Source organism: Aotus nancymaae, unplaced genomic scaffold (genome assembly GCF_030222135.1).
Source record: "Aotus nancymaae isolate 86718 unplaced genomic scaffold, 86718_ANA_hifiasm-v0.15.2.pri h1tg000036l, whole genome shotgun sequence".
Classification (NCBI taxonomy): Eukaryota; Metazoa; Chordata; class Mammalia; order Primates; family Aotidae; genus Aotus; species Aotus nancymaae.
This window is the reverse complement of record NW_026988450.1, coordinates 11781599-11798056: the sequence shown is the minus strand read 5'-3', so window position 1 is coordinate 11798056 and position 16458 is coordinate 11781599. Positions and strand designations below refer to the sequence as shown.

The 16458-nt window shown below is 40.4% G+C and overlaps 1 protein-coding gene across 3 annotated transcripts in view; it reads right to left on the bottom strand.

The window, feature by feature from the left end:
• The window catches only part of CHD7 (chromodomain helicase DNA binding protein 7), a 178128-nt gene that overhangs the window by 148849 nt on the left and 12821 nt on the right, over nt 1-16458 (bottom strand). Inside the window, exon 1 of one of the 3 annotated variants that reach the window (XM_064384223.1) lies at nt 8570-8652. The exons of the other annotated variants lie outside the window; for them this stretch is intronic. The gene's annotated coding sequence lies outside the window, so the exon portion shown is untranslated. Of the gene's footprint in view, nt 1-8569; nt 8653-16458 lie in introns of those variants that run through there. 3 annotated transcript variants of the gene reach the window in all.

Here is a 16458-nt window from a genome sequence, read left to right as displayed (position 1 = left end):
GTAAACTTTTCTCATTTATCCAATCCATTAATCAGTAACTGAACTATCAGTTACATTAAGACAGACATCTAACTTGGTTCACAGGGAACATGTGAGTTAACTAAGTCAGACATTAAATGAAGATTTCCAAATATTCTAGGACCACAGAAGAGCACTCAGGGAAAGCAGGCAAATTCCTTTCCACAGAAGAGCTACCAGTCAAGGGAAACTGCTGGATGTAGAGATTCACACTACTGTAACTGAAATCACTCTCAATAAATCTAGTTTTGTCAATATTTGCAAATTTCAGTCTCTGTGGATGCATAAATAAGCAAGTTCCAAGACCGTACCAGACAGCATCAAAAGGTGTTTCTTACTAATATTCATCAGATTTTACATCATATTCAGAGCTCCTATACAGAATCTTAGTACTAACACATTATTTTAAAAGATCTTTGTAGATTATTAAGCAATATTAAAATAACTTCCTTTTTTCATATATGAAAACTAACTTTCAGTATGTAAACTTTTTTAAATGGCAAAATAGTTCCACTGAGAGGTTTAAAACTTCTTAAATCACCAAATTATACATTACTATAGTTTTGTCCTTACAATTTGAAGATAAATGTGATACTCTTGAATTTGTCTTTTTATATACTACAGCTCTAATTCCTACTTCTGAGTATTCCATAATTGGAGCAAAATCCACTATTAAAAATAAGTTTCATAATATGCAATTGTATAACAAGTGGTCTAGTGTCACCCTCGGTTTTTTCATCACCAATACTGTTCAGACATTGTTCCAGGATATTGTTTAAATTATTTTTATTAAACTATGTGCAAACTTCTAGTCAAGCACAAAAATATTTCCTGGTATCATAAAACTCACTATTTTATCAAGTGTGTAAAAATATTAACTACTACCAAGATGTGCCATATGAAATTATTCCTAACTACTTTCTGAATGTTATCAACATAAGCAATTCATAAAGGTTCAACTAACTCAACTTCAAACATTAAGTAATTTCACACAGGAAAAAAAAATATGAATAATCAAGCTTGCTATATCACTCCACAGCAATCAGATCCAATGAATGCAATCACCATGGTGTAAAAGAGTCTATGGGTTTCCATTAGATTCTCCATGTCATTTGGAACTGCATAGCTCAGGACCATTTAAAAACATGTATCCTTTTGGGATGCCCAGGGTGAATGGCTCTTGACTTTCCTTTGGGATCCTGAGACCTAGAATCAACGATGTCATATCCATCTACTATATGCATGGTTAAGAAAATCCAAAGTTTCTTCTTTTATAAAATGCCACCTTTTCTATATGGATTACTGTGCCAGCATGTATTAAAACACCTGGTAAGCAGTAAAACACAGTACAAATGTGACTCATTTTATTATATAATGTTAATCAATGCATAGGGGTTGATGTAAAGAGCTATTATTCCATGTAGCTTGCTTGTCTCCCTGTTTTTCTTCTACAAGCATCACCATTATCTTTATACTTTATTTTTAAATCTCAAAGTATAGGTGGTCAGTGCATTTCTCTAAAGCCCAGGCACCAAACTGTTAGCACAAATTCTGCCATTCTTATTCAATAAGGTTTATTTATGGATATCTAATCGTAAATTAAACTGGTAACATTCAGGAAGTAGTTAGGAATAATTTAATATGGCACCTATTTACAGCATTTAATATTTTTACAAACTGTGTGAGTCATTTTTTTAGATGCAATGTCTTATTTAACCCTAAGTAACAAGTCTAACTTTTCAACAAATCCAATTTTCAATGAAATCCAACATTAAGTATCAAACTAGTGCTGTGAAAGAACAAATAAGCATGTTTATACATACATACCTCTTTGTCCTCAATGAATTTATACTCTGGTTAAAGAGGCAAGACATAAACAAGTAATCTCATTTCCTACTTTGCAGAGAAAACAGGAGCCCCTCTGATGGCTAACTGTGGGAATTCCTAAAGCCAAATGCACAGGCTCACTAACATCTATATCCATCCATTCCTCCTGCTTCCTTGTTTACAGGACAGCTATGCGATTCTAGGCTGAGAGCTATCCCCTCACTTTTAGACTGCACACTTATCTACCTTTCAGGACTCTTACACCATCAGTTACCCTTTACTCTCTCATTCCTACATAGTCCTTTATAGCTCACCTCTCAATTGGATCCTGCCCACTGCTTTTACAATCTCAAGTCTCTGCCACTGATTTTTTTTTTTTTTTTTTTTTTAAGACAAATCTCACCTGGTTAGGATGGGAGTGGAGAAAGAAAGCTAGAAAGCCTACATGTTGGTGACTGGCCAGGGGCTGCTGGAGTAAGGAGTGTGATTGAACAGTCCCTTCACTACACGAGGGACTAGAGGAAGAAGTAGGTGTAAAAGTTCAGCCAGTATTCCACTAGCCAAGCCATGTCCTCAAGAGAAAGGGTACCTCTTGTTAAGTTGCAAAGGCACCATATGGGTTAGGGGTAGTCCCATGAATATCAGCCGTTTAGGCAAAGCAGTAATCCATGTGTCACCCAGGACACGTTCTGGCCCCTGTGGCTTCCCACACCCAACTCATCATCAAATCTTTTTTTATTTTACCTGCTAAATCTTTCTCAGACCCACCCACTTCTGCTTATATACAGCCAGACCGCTACACTAGATCAAACCACTACCACCTCTTGCCTAGACTATGGAAAAGTCTTCCCCTTCCAGGCCTTCCAATCTATGCACATGGTATAATCAGAGTAACTCCTTTCCATTGCTCTTAGGGTACAGACCAAGTTCTCCCAGTGTAGCCACAGAACCTTTGGGCAGGAAGACCTCGGCCCAAGTTTGTCTTCCTCAGGTGAGTCCTTCTACATCTTTTGAACTAAGTTAAATGCCTCTGTTACCCACTCCTTGACATCACATACCACTCCTTTTTTGTTCAAGCAATTATTACAGTTGCACTTTCACAGGTTTGTGTGGTTATTCGGCCCACTGTTCACCAGCCTGGGCACCTGGTATAACTGTGATCCCTCTGCATCCCCAACACTCATCATGGTGCCCAGCCCATACTCGTGAATATGCTTTTGGATTAATACATTAACATGAAACAATGAATTCTACAGCCAATACCTTGGGAAGAGTAAGACAAAATATATGACGTGAGTACTGAGAAAACTCAGATGAAGGAGAAATTTTTCTATGAGTAGGTTTAACAACAAGAGTGTTTCTTTAAAGGGGCACGGAGCGCATCAGGGGAGAAAAGCCCTAAGATGGCGTAAGTCAGAGAATGGCACGAGTGGAGCTAGGCCACGCAGGAGAGGAACCAAAGAACTGGGCGGAAGAGGAGGTACAAGCAGAGGGCCCTGGAAGATTAAAAGAAAGTTTTAGGTTGTGGATCCAGGAACTGAGGTATGGTTAAATCGAGATTCAACTGGCAGAGCAAAGTCAGATATGACTTTGCTCAGGGAGAGGTAGGAGTTATGAGCTGTTTCAGAGATGCAGCAGAATACAGAGCAGGCTTGGTAACCGGCTCGACGGAGGGAAGGCAGGCAGTTTAGGTGATTAAAATCCAAAGCAGCTGCTGAGATGACCCCAGGATGGGAGGGCTGTTTGCTGGCGGGACAGTCCTTCCATAAAAGGGTGGGACAATACCATGGATGAGTTTGTACTCACAGACAGAAATGTAACATTAATTTTATAATGCAGCTAAACAAAATGAGAGAGCTTCGTGGTTCCAGTTACTGAAGTATCACAAATTTGTTTTTTTTTTTTTCAATTGGGTGATGGGAGGAGAGTGGAAAATGAAAGCACAAGTAGTCTTCCGTGTTTGTTTTGTTTTGTCCTCTCATTTCCTATCCATAACCCTACCTGACCATAAGAGGAAGAGAAAGCGATGAATTTTAACATGTTCTCCCCCAGACCTTTCATTTTGGTGCTATGACCAATAACTGCTCAAAGGCATTTTCCAGAAGAATTAAGAGATAGGCACATGTGGGGAACTGAAATGGGTATAAAATTTCCATTTTACAAGAGTTGTGGAAATGGATGGTGGTGATGGATGCATAACATTATGAATATGCATTGAATATCACTGAACTGTACACTTAAAAATAGTTAAGAGGTGTATTTTACCACAATAAGAAAAAGGAAGTGGGGGAGAAAAAGAGAGATGCACATTCTCTGTAGAAGATGGCTGCAGAGGTGGCCCAGTACGTGGCCCTCCCTGGAGCAGTCCCTCCCACACGCCTCCATGGAACTTGCTTTGACCAGAGACAACAACAAACTTCAGGCAAACACACTTGAAAACTGCTTGAGCACCAGAGCTGCCTGCTTTTCTGCCACCATGTCAACAAGCCTGGTCCAACCTGCTGGAACATGCGGCTCGCTCTCACTCGCACACATATGGCCCCAGCTAACAATCAGCCAATGAAGTGAGGTCATCAACTACCAGCTGACCACAGATGCAGGGGTGAGTCCAGCTGACACCAGTCCAAACTGCCAACCCACAAATTCTGAGCTACATAGATGGCTTCTCTTTTAAGCCACCAAGTTTCAAGGTGGTTTGTTACACAGCAAAAGACAGCAAGATTCACTATGAAAATCAAGCTATAGGTCCCTAAGAATATATGCAAATTCTTTGTCACTTTTGCATTTTATTCACCAGCAACTGGAAAGCTGTAACAGGGAAAAGATTGGTGTAAGAGATTTTGTTTTTAAGTTTACAACCAAGATCACAGTCTCCACCTTCCCACAAGCTTATTGCTTGAAGGTCTTAGCATTAGAAGCTTTATTTATTTAGGGGACTACATAGATTTCACATGTTCTGTAAAGTTGGAAAGGACAGTCACAGAAAACCAAAACAAGAGCGACAAGACACCACATGTGATATGAATACAAAAACTATATTTACACCAAAGTAAAAATTAGGAGGGATACCTAGTCTAAAAACAAAGTAGAATATCGAAAATAAGACTATTCTACATTTTCCAGATTATATACCCACCACATACACAAAATTAGTATTAAAGCAGAAGAAAAAGTAATTAACATTTAGTAAGTGCTCCCTGGGGAAAGGGCACTGTGCCTTAGGGGCTTTGCATCATACACCCTCTCACCCACCCACAGACCACCTGCCCCCATATAATCCTCACAACTATGCCTGAATATTATCTGCCTATATTTTGCAAATGAGGAAACTGAAAGCAGTTAAATCACAAAACTAGTTAATGGAGGAGCTGTTATTTGATTCTAGCGCTCATTAATTTTAAAGTCCACGTTTTTTTCTCTATTTTGTTCTGTAATACCTCCAGAAAACACTACTGCAGGGAGAAGGCACAGCCTCCACTCCGCAAGACTGCAGCGCACAACACCAGAACTTAATGATTGGCACTGGGTGCAGAAAACAACCCTACATCAAGACCCACGTGCCCTACAGAAAAATTAAACAAGCCACAATGATGATGGCTGCCTCTCCCCAAAAACAGTGCAGGAGAAACTTTTTAAGATCTCCAGGAAGGTTAAAAATATTTCATAGGTTCATATGGAATTGTTGCTAAACCAGATACCTTTCAAATCAGCAGTGTTTTTTCCTTACCCAAGCCTACCTTTCCAAATAAAATTCACTCTTTAAAAACTGTAATTGTCTGATAAAAAGCAGTTCAAGAAAGGAATATCAGGAAATACTCCCATTATAAGGTAGACAGATACACAAAAGAAAAAACTATGATACAATAAACTAATCCACACTGTAATGACTATGTAAATGGAAAGGCCATGATTGATCTTCAGGTAAAAAAGGGTAAAAAAAAAAAAATGCCCTTCCATTAAAACTAGTGAATCCCATCTGCCCTAACCAAACATCCAAGTATAACTAGCTAGAAAAGTAGAAAGAGGCAAAAATAATCCACCTAACCTTAAGGGACTTATACTTATTTTGGGAAACAAAAGGGATAGTCCTCAAATAAAGAGACTGATTATAAGACTTTCCAAAAATGAATGAATTCATGTAACTGAAAAGACTGGTGCTCTGAGCCGGGATCTCTTCCACCATGATGACCATTTACTGAGGACTTTACTGCGTAGTCAGTACTACATAACCTGCATACTCAGTACTATATAACCTGTGAACATTTTACACACAGCTCTCTCTCTGACAGAGTGACTAAACTCTTGCTGCTGCTCATGAAAATGGATCAGTTGTGAATCTTTTTGAAAAACTGTACCTACAGTCTGCTAAGTTGGTCAGATTGCTGCTACCTATCTGTTGCTTTCACACAAGACATTCAGGATCGCATCAAGTTTAAGTCAGCATGTATCTTGTATTCACTTTCCTTCAGATTACTTTCCAGCTCAAATATAATGTTATTCACAACCTCACTCAGCTCAAAACCTGAGACAGAATTCAAATGAGCAGCCTGCGCTCTGTGAGCAGCACGCCACTTGTGAGAAGCACGCTGCTCTGAGGCGGTGACAACCTGCCTGACGTCTCACCACCATCATCGTCCTCGCTGCACTTACAGTGTGTGTGTGTCCGGCACTGGGCCCTCTTCAGAACTTAAGTCGCTTTCCCAAGATCCTATGGTACAGTGGGGAGTCTAAATTAGAACCGGGTTCTAACTGCAGGACCCGCTCTTAACCGTTAGCTTATACTGCCTCCAATGGCTGCCAACAGTAGATCTGGCATTACAAACCTGCATGTTGAGAGACCATGTGATTGGCTAAACAGGCACCAGCCAGCACCCAAGCAAGCAGGACTTTTAGGCTGCTACCTAAAATGAGCAACCTAATAGTTACTACCAACTATTCAATCACTTGACGTGGCATTGTCTCATCATGTTAGGCCAAATGCAGTAATCTAATTCTGTCGTGCTGATGCCTTGGGGCTTAATATTGTCTCTATCTTCTAGTTTGGACTGAGATACATATGAGACCTTAGTTCCTATGAGGTTAGTACACTCTCAACATAGCATCAACTGACAAACTCCACAACCTGTAGGTAACATACACCTAATCCAGAACAATCATCAGCAGTTATAATTACTCTAACATGGTAAGCTTCTAGAAATGTCCCAGACGCATTTTGTGAAGGTGAAAAACTGCCAATATGGTTAGAAAGAGCCTAAGGTAAGCAACCACCAAGTACTAATTTAGTATTTAGTTTCATTCATAATGATCTTCTACAATTTGGCTGTTTGGAATTTAAAACGTTTCAAGAGAAAAAATCTCAAATTGGCGGGCGTGGTGGTCCACGCCTGTAATCCCAGCACTTTTGGAGGCCAAGGCGGGTGGATTACCTGAGGTTGGAAGTTCAAGACCAGCCTGACCAACATGGAGAAACCCCATCTCTACTAAAAATACAAAATTAGCCAGGGGTGGTGATGGGTGCCTGTAATCCCAGCTACTCAGGAGGCTGAGGCAGGAGAATTGCTTGAACCTGGGAGGCGGAGGTTGCAAAGAGCCAAGACTGCACCACTGCACTCCAACCTGGGCAACAAGAGCAAAACTCCAACTCAAAGAAAAAAGAGAAATAATCTCAAGTTATCAAGCAACAACCAACAAGAAAAAAGAATCCCATCTAACCCATTATGCAGCTGAGAGCAGAATGTGAAGGATGATACATGAAGTCAGGGAGCACGGGGTAGAAATGGAGATGGACTAGACACTCCTTAAGGTCTTGTCCTATTTCTTATTCTAATTTTCTATGGCCTCTCCCACGTTAACCAACAATAGTGAGAGGCTCTAGGGAAGGAAATAGAGGAGCTATAGTATATTCCATAGCAATGGGACAGACACTGAGCTGGCTCCAAAACAGGCTACTCCAGTCTTTAAAAAAAAATTTTTAAGTGAAATGTAATAAAATAGGACCTATCACATCACCCTGGCTTCCTCTAGGTGATTAGAAACCAAACAGCTGGCCGGGCGCGGTGGCTCACACCTATAATCCCAGCACTTTGGGAGGCTGAGGCGGGTGGATCACAAGGTCAAGAGATTGAGACCATCCTGGTCAACAAGGTGAAACCCCGTCTCTACTAAAAATACAAAAATTAGCTGGGCATGGTGGCGCACGCCTGTAGTCCCAGCTACTCGGGAGACTGAGGCAGGAGAATTGCTTGAACCCAGGAGGCAGACGTTGCAGTGAGCCGAGATCGCGCCATTGCACTCCAGCCTGGGTAACAAGAGTGAAACTCCATCTCAAAAAAAAGAAACCAAACAGCTAAATTACCAATGTTTGAAATCATTTCAGTTCTTCTGGATGTTCACATAATTTGTTGGTGACATTAAGATATTGGGTTATATCACCTAAGACAAATCTATGGAATAAAATAGATATGCCCTTGCCATCTCATACAAAGCACAGCTCCTACACTTCATTATATCTTAAATCCACACTGCCATGTTCAAACCACTCCATATTTAGCCAAATGACACATGGGGAAATCTAGAAAACTCTGACCAAGATACCACCAGCAAAATGTTCTATAGGTAGTTGCCACAATCATACTTTCACAATCTTTTCTTTTAAATATGCTAATATCTAATTGCTCTCAAGTTGCATACTATTCACTACAATACCGAGAAATGTGTTACCTACCATGTTTATTTGAAAACTCCACAGTTAGCCAGGAGCAGTGGCCCACGCTAGAGCCTAGGAGTTTGAGACCAGCTTGGGTAACATGGTGAAACCCAATCTCTCCAAATACACAAATTTGTCAGGCATGGTGGTGTGTGCCTGTAGTCTCGGCTACTCTGGAGGTTGAGGTGGGAGGATGACTTGAGCCCAGGAGGCAGAGGTTGCAGTTAGCTGTGATCGTGGCACTGCACTCCAGCCTGGGTGACAGGCCAAGATCCTGCCCGAAAAGAAAAGGAGAGACGAGACGAGATGAGACAAGATGAGAGAGCAGAGACAAGGCAAGACATACTACTAGACACCAAGGCTCTGTAAACCTTTACACCTCTCACCTCCATGTTCTCTTTACTAAGAAACAAAGCAAGCCATAACAATATTAACTATAGTTCAACTCAATGAATGTTTGGTATGCCAAGCACTGAGGAAGGGACTATCAGCAACCTTATTTATAAGCAAGAAAACAGGCACAGGATTTCTGTCCAAGATCCCGAAGGCAGGGAGTACTGCAACTAAGCACCAGGTAGTCTAACTCCAGAGCCCTTGCCTCTAACCTTTATGCCATGTTACCTCCTCCAACCTCTAATTATATACTTGAGAAATCTTTAAATTGCCATCATTTTATGTGAAATTATTCTTTCCTATGGCTGGTGGGGGAGGACTCTCTGAAATCATCATAATTAGTTTACCTACCCTATATTCTTCCTGTATTGGCCTCACCCTAACTGATGCAAAAATCCTCTCAAATTATCCTCAATACAAAGAGGTAAAGGGGGTCTTTCCCTGCTTTGTACTACTGAGTAATTTGATTTTAAACTTCTGACAAACAGGAACCATTCATTCTCCTACTTTTGCTTATGTACAAGGTAAGCACTGGCCTAGTGAAATTTAGAATCTATACCCAAATGCTTGATTACTGTCAAGTCAGGCTGTAAGTGGTTAGCAGTACATTTCTTGTTTTACTGTGAGTTTTAACAGATTTTGGGCATCACTCCTGTGGAACAGTCTTGGCAACACTGTTTTATGGTACCCAGTGTGTTGACAGCAGTCTGGCAGATTAACACTATAAAAAGTTGACCACTGGTAACATTTGGTCCAGTAGCTGAGCAGGGTCATGTTCAAACACCTGACTCATGAGTGCATCTATGTGGTGCTCTGTGTGCTGTGCACAACGTAAGGAGCAAGATCAGAGGTGGTACCACGTGTGATTAAAGTGTCGTACATAGCTGGGGCATCTTTCTGCTAAAGATTTAGAGGTTTAAGTTACAATTTCAGATGCATTCAGGTGAGTTTCCTTTTTGTTCCATACACCAAACTGAAAAATACAAGTGACTAAAAACTAGGTTTTGGTTTTTGTTTTTTAACTATTTACTAGATTTCATCAATTCTACAACCTTTTTTTGGTATTTCAACGTGTCAGAAATAGAACACATCTTACAATTGACACCATCTTAAATTTAATGCAATACAGTAACAAAAAATAGTTGCATACATTCTGGATTCTATGGTTTTCAAGTCTTATGTTACCAACAATCCATTTATTGATAATTTTGGGGATAATGTTAACAATTCGTCTCTGTTTTTACTTTTCTTATCTTCCTCTGTTTGCTATACAAGATATAATAATGTTTGAGAGTAAATTAAACGTAACATAACTTCAAGGAGACAAAAACTTTGAAGCTATTTTAGTTTAAGTACAGAGCTATTGCCTTCCTGTGAAGAAAACATAGCCTGAAATTTTTCCAGGCTGTATGCAGCTCAAATGTGTTTCTTCTATGAGAAAGATACAATTCCAAGGTGAAAGAGCACCAGATGTTAAAGTCTTCCTACTAACCTACACCAACTCACTCCAAGACACAATAAGTCTTTTAACTCCAGCTCAAAAGTCTCAAGAGGCTTCTCCTCCACCTCCCAAATATCAAAATCATGCTCACATATTTAAACAATTAGGTGAGATGCACAGAAGCTAGCTCTAAATAGGTCTGAAATCTGCGTGCTAAATGTGCAGCTAATATTAATCAAATTCAGATCTCACCTAGAGAAAATTTTTTAAAATGATTCTGTGTTCCTTGATTTCAGAAAATTTAAAAAAAAAGTAGGGAAGGTTCCTATTAAACTTAACTTACTGCAAAACAAAATTTGAGATTAAAAAAAAAAAAAAAAAAAGCCAAAACTGCCAAGCAATCTAGAAAAGAAAAAGAAAAATCCAACACAAAATTTGAAAGTATTGTTTCAAGATATATCATTGTTTAAAATTATGGTACCTAAAAAAAATTTCCCTGTCTATACCACGAAATTACTGAAAACCTGTCAGAGTCCTTCCTTCCACATACAACACCAGAGAGTTTCTTGGGTTCTACAATCCATACAGTATAAAATTTAGAATATTTAAAAGTAGAAAGACTGAAGTAAAAACTACCTGCAATCCAAATAATTAACATTAGTTGGGTGCTAATGATGCAACAAGCATTTTAGATGCACTGTTGCGTTAATCCACATAAGCCTGTGAACTAAGAAATACTGTTACTGCTCCCATGTCACAGGTGAACAAACTGAGTCTTAGACCAATTAAGTAATGTGTCTGTGGTCAAGAAGCCAGTAAGTCATACAGAGATAAGAAGTCACTGTTGAAGGTCACACAGTTAGTTAAGTGGTCAGGCAGATTCAAACCAGATCTGTTTAACTGTGAAATCATGGTTTTTAACTAAGTGAAACTGCCAATCCCTGAAACTAATAATTTTTAAAATTGATGTATTTCCCTTAGTCTTTTCTTATGTTTATAATTTAATTTGTATTCCTGTAGACACTTGGTCATAGAAATATTTCTAAAAATTGAAAAGTAAATATTTAATTTGTATAAAATCATATGAACCATGATATACTTAATATGTTTTATACCCTATGTTTTTAAGCTTCATATTTTTTAGAAACGTGATTTATAGTGACTGCATGATATTCTAACATGACTATAGCATAAATTTAAGCATTCTCAATTTTTCAATGTCAGAAAGAAATGCTGTGGCTTATAACAGTTGACTGGATTTTAGATTTTTCCTTGGGATAGATGACTGATACAACCGGAATGGCCATTTGTAAAGATATTTATACATACAGTCTCTACTTTCTTTACAAAAAAAAAAAAGTTTATACTTATAAAACTTCAGGCCAGGTGCAGTGGCTCATGCCCGTAATCCTAACACTTTGGGAGGCCAAGGCAGGCGGATCATGAGGTCAGGAGTTCAAGACCAGCCTGGCCAACATGCTGAAACTCCAACTCTACTAAAAATACAAAAATTAGCCGGGTGCGGTGGCACATGCCTATAGTCCCAGCTACTCGAGAGGCTGAGGCAGAAGAATCATTTGAACCTGGGAGGCGGAGATTGCAGTGAGCCCAGATTGCACCAGTGCACTCAAAGCTGGGTGACAGAGTCAGACTCTGTCTCAAAAAAAAAAAAAAAAAGATTAAAAAAAACTTCAGGCAACAGTGAGTGTGCAGGTCTCACCATATTCTAGCAGCATAAAGAATATTTTTAAATCTTGGCTAATTTAATAAGGAGGAGAAGTATCTCATTTTAATTTAATTTGCATTTTTAAATTATTCCATCATTTGGAAGTTTTTGTGTTTATTGACAATTTTTTTCTATACATTACCTACTTATATCCTTTACTACTTTTCTTTCAGACTGCAATCGTTTCTGTTGTATTCTCTCACAGAATATGTTGATGTGCCTTTTTAATAGACCCATACATAAGTATTAGTTAAAGCATAAAGCATGAGACAATGCTTCCCCATGTTACAGCACACGCATCCAAAAGAAAGGTCAAGTATGCTAAATTGACCAACTTCCTTGTCTAGTACCTGCATTTCTGCAGCCCTCTTGTGCTATTACCATTGTGCTATTTTGATTCTGAAAGCATAATACTAATATCAAATTCCGTCATATTATTCTGATTTTACCCAATGTTGTAAGAATATTTATAAAAGCAATGTCAAATTATATGTGAAACAGCTCCAAGATCATTTTTATCGGAACTTTATTTTAGAACTTGTTTTCAAATATTTGATATCTATTTTCTTGACCTGTAAATTGCAAACCTTTATCAGTGGAGTAACATTATTTCTAAACCATTCTCAAGTGATCTTTTTAGACATCTCTCCCTCCTCAAATGTTTTCTATTATGGATCAAATCTAAGTTCCAAATTTCAACCTTACTTCTCTTGAAAGGAGACTCTCTAAGCCATTCTCCACTCCATGCCAGGCCTTGTGAGGCAGCTCCCTGTCCCTGTTCCCTCCACCATGAGTGTCCATGGCTGTGTGTTTTCCTCTCTCAGTCCATTTTCCCTGCCTAGCCAAAGCTCTACCACCTCCTGGTTGGGCTATTTCAACAGCCTCTGACTTTTTGCCTCTAGTCTCTCTTCAACTGCAATCCATCACGTTGCCAAACTAACCTTTCAACTCCATTTCCATCACGTAATGTAAGTCAGGATCTCACTCAGTCGAAGCTTCCAATTTCACCACTGTCCAACCTCTCCCTACCTATCCAACCTGCTGCCCCTCTCCTCAGGGCAGGCTAAGTGATCTTCCCTGAGTCTCAGGAGACTGGCCCTTGAATTGAAGGTTGAGGGGGGGAGGGGAACAGGCACTGGCTGTGGCTGTGTTGCTCTCCCTAGGGGCCATAGTTCCTGCAAATCTGCCCTCCCAGGAGGACACCAGGAACAAAGGGCTCCTGCCTTGGTCCTTGCAGGTTGCTCTGGGCTGGCCACCTGCTCCCTGCCAGGACCCTTGTCTGACGGCCTCTCCATGATTTTGCTCACAGTATCACTCAGTTCCTCTAACTTATTAAAGGAGAGGGCAAGTCACGCTTCCTGATTTCTTTCTCCACTATACAATGACTACACCACATCACACCTTCTTAGCACTTAATTACAGATTGTACTGTCCTGTTCCAAAGGGTCATAAGTGTGTTAACCTGTTCTATTCAGCTAGGAGTAGCATTTTTAGTATCTTCCACAGAGCTTAGCACAGCCATAATCTCACATCACCTTCACAAACATTAAAGTTATACCGATAAGTGAGCAGGAACAGCCCAAAGATCTGCCTGCCCGTGGTCCTTATTTATCTTGGAAAGGAGTTAATAAAATAACACTTTTCACCAGGCACATCTACATTTTTAAAAGCCAAAAAGATTTTGTTAAGCCTCACACTGAAATTGCCATTTGCTCTTTAGAGATGTAAATCTGAAAACATTACTGAAGTCTTTCCTTGTCTTTAGTGGCCATGCCTTTGCATTCATTAAAGTCCTTCTTAGAATTGCCATGGTCATGGTTCTTTATGTAAAAGTTCACGCTTATATGAGTTTGGATAGGCCCAGTTTTCTGAAACCCACCCATGGGTCCGCTGGCAAGGGAGGTGACTGCTCTGATGCTGGTGCCACCAAATGGTTCCATGGTGCTGGCATGACACTCCACAGGACAGTTCCCAGGGGGGCTCACAGGAGCAAGCAGCTCCTCCCCAAAACGCCTTGAGCTGCTAGTTGAATCACTTTCCCTCGGATATAACATTATAATATTGACATTGTGGTGCTAACCTACAAAAGCACTGGGCTAACCCACGGTGTCCTGCCACTGCCTAGCCATAATAACGCTACCGTGGAAAAATGTGTTCCAATCAGATGCCAGAAATGTGGTAATGGGTTTGAGGAGGCCAGAATAACTCACCTCTCCTCTTCTCACTCACATCCTAATCCGTCTGGGAGAGGGCCGAGCAGGGGCCAGCACCTCTGTCACTGAAGCAGCCAGGGAAAGACAGGCCACAGGTGCAGGGGCAACCTTGCCCTGCCCAAGACAGGGAACCTGGACACTAAACCGTTGGGCTCAGCAGCAACAGAGACCCCACCTGTGGAAGGCACCCCACAAGCCCTGCCAGGGAAGCAGAGCTGGAGGGGGGACCCTCTCTCTGCAGGTGCCCCAACGAGCTCTGAGCAGCAGGAACAATGGGGTGGCAAGGTCTGAAGGGCACAGCAGACAGACAGGGACTTGCTCCACAGGGGAGCAGGAAGGAAGTGAGGAAGGAGTCCCCTAACATGGGTCTTTGCTGTACTCTCTCCACTCATGCAAGTTAACAGTGACCATAATGCCCTAGCAGGCCTGCAACTGCGCTCTGCCAAGGGGCTGTTGGGGACAGCACTACATAGTGGAGGGGACAAGAATGCCAAGAGGCCAGGACACAGGAAGTGGAGTCCCCTGAAGAGATGGAGTCTGGAGCAGGCCATCAACTGGGCCTCCAGGACCTGATGTCACCAGTGCAGACTCGCGGTGCAGAGCCTAAGTTCAAGACAAAGGACTGGGCTTGGACTTTCACAATTTTGTTTTGTGCTTTTGCAGAAAGGAGGAGTTATCATATGATGACTTCGGTTTTAAACAGGTTGAGAACATTAAAAAGAGGAGTTTGGGGGTGATACGAGAAATAAGAATACAGATGTAGGAGTCAGTCACAAATGAGGTTGCTGTGGGCCTGAACTAGACCCAGAGGATGCCTGGATCAAACCCCTGAGAACTGGCTATATTTAGGGGGTAGGAAGAAAAGGAATAAGGAACTGAGGCTGCATCAAAGGGAAAGCTCAGGAATCCAATGACGCCTTCTGCCAAGGTCCAGGATGGTGGTCAGTAAGGGTTCTATCCAAAAGGGAGGGAGGTGGAAGGAGGGCTGGGAAAAAAAAGCTGCCTTATGTGCTTCCTTTATGCCTTCCATATAAGCATCCTGTCTTACAGGAAATTATGCTAACAAGTCCTCCAAGACAGCACTAACCCACTCACTAAATTACCTTTTAAGATGATTCTCACTTTAAATGTGTTACATGCCCTTGGAAATAACACTGGCTTGAAATGGTTGCCCCGAAATAGTTACTGTAGCTTATCAAATCTATTAGCTTTGTAGACATGTAAACCAGAACTATACACAAAATAAGCTTTTAATTACTCAGTGGTAGAAATGAAAACAAAATTTAATAAATAAATATGAAGCAATCTATCCTCAACCCTTTTAGCTCCACCTTTAAAGACTATGGTTTCAAACTCTTAATCAGTCATCCATCTTCACCTTTACAGTAATTGGTGTGTCAAACAGCAGCCACATTCATTCAATTACATGTAAGAGAATAACATTACTTGCAATATTGCAAAATACATTGTAAGAATTTTTCCAATTCTTACAATATGAATGATGGTCAAACATGTTCCTTACCATTTTCTAAATTTTTCACATTTCTAAAGTATGTTCATTGCATAACTAACATACTGATATAACCACATTGCTTCTTAAACTTCAAAGTACATCAGAAGCACCTTGATAAAAATTCAGATTCTAGATGACCCAGGGAGATTTAATTCAATAAATCTGGTGTGGAGTTGAGGAATCTGAATTTTTAACAAGCACCCTAAGTCACTGTGTTAATTCTAACTCCCAATAAATATCTATTTTTTTCAGTCATTCTAAGCTCACCAGATAAACTTTTTGCAAATTCCACAGGGTCTTTAAAATAATCTAAAACAGACCCATTTTATGGTTTCTTGGAGAAAACATATGAGAAAGTTACCTCGGTCCAGCTCACCATTCTAATCTTAAAAACCAATGGATGCATTATTTCTGCAAAACAACTCTGTACCTTCTTAATCCTGAGGTGGAAGAAAGGAGTAGATAAGAACATTAGCTGCAGGACTGAGGCAGGAGCCCAGGCTCAGAGACAGCCATTCCCTCCTCGCCCCACAACTCAAATAGCCACCACTACTTTACTTTTTCTGCCTGGGGGATGATGAACAAGCATCTTCTGAACACCTGTCTCAAAACAGTGAGAAA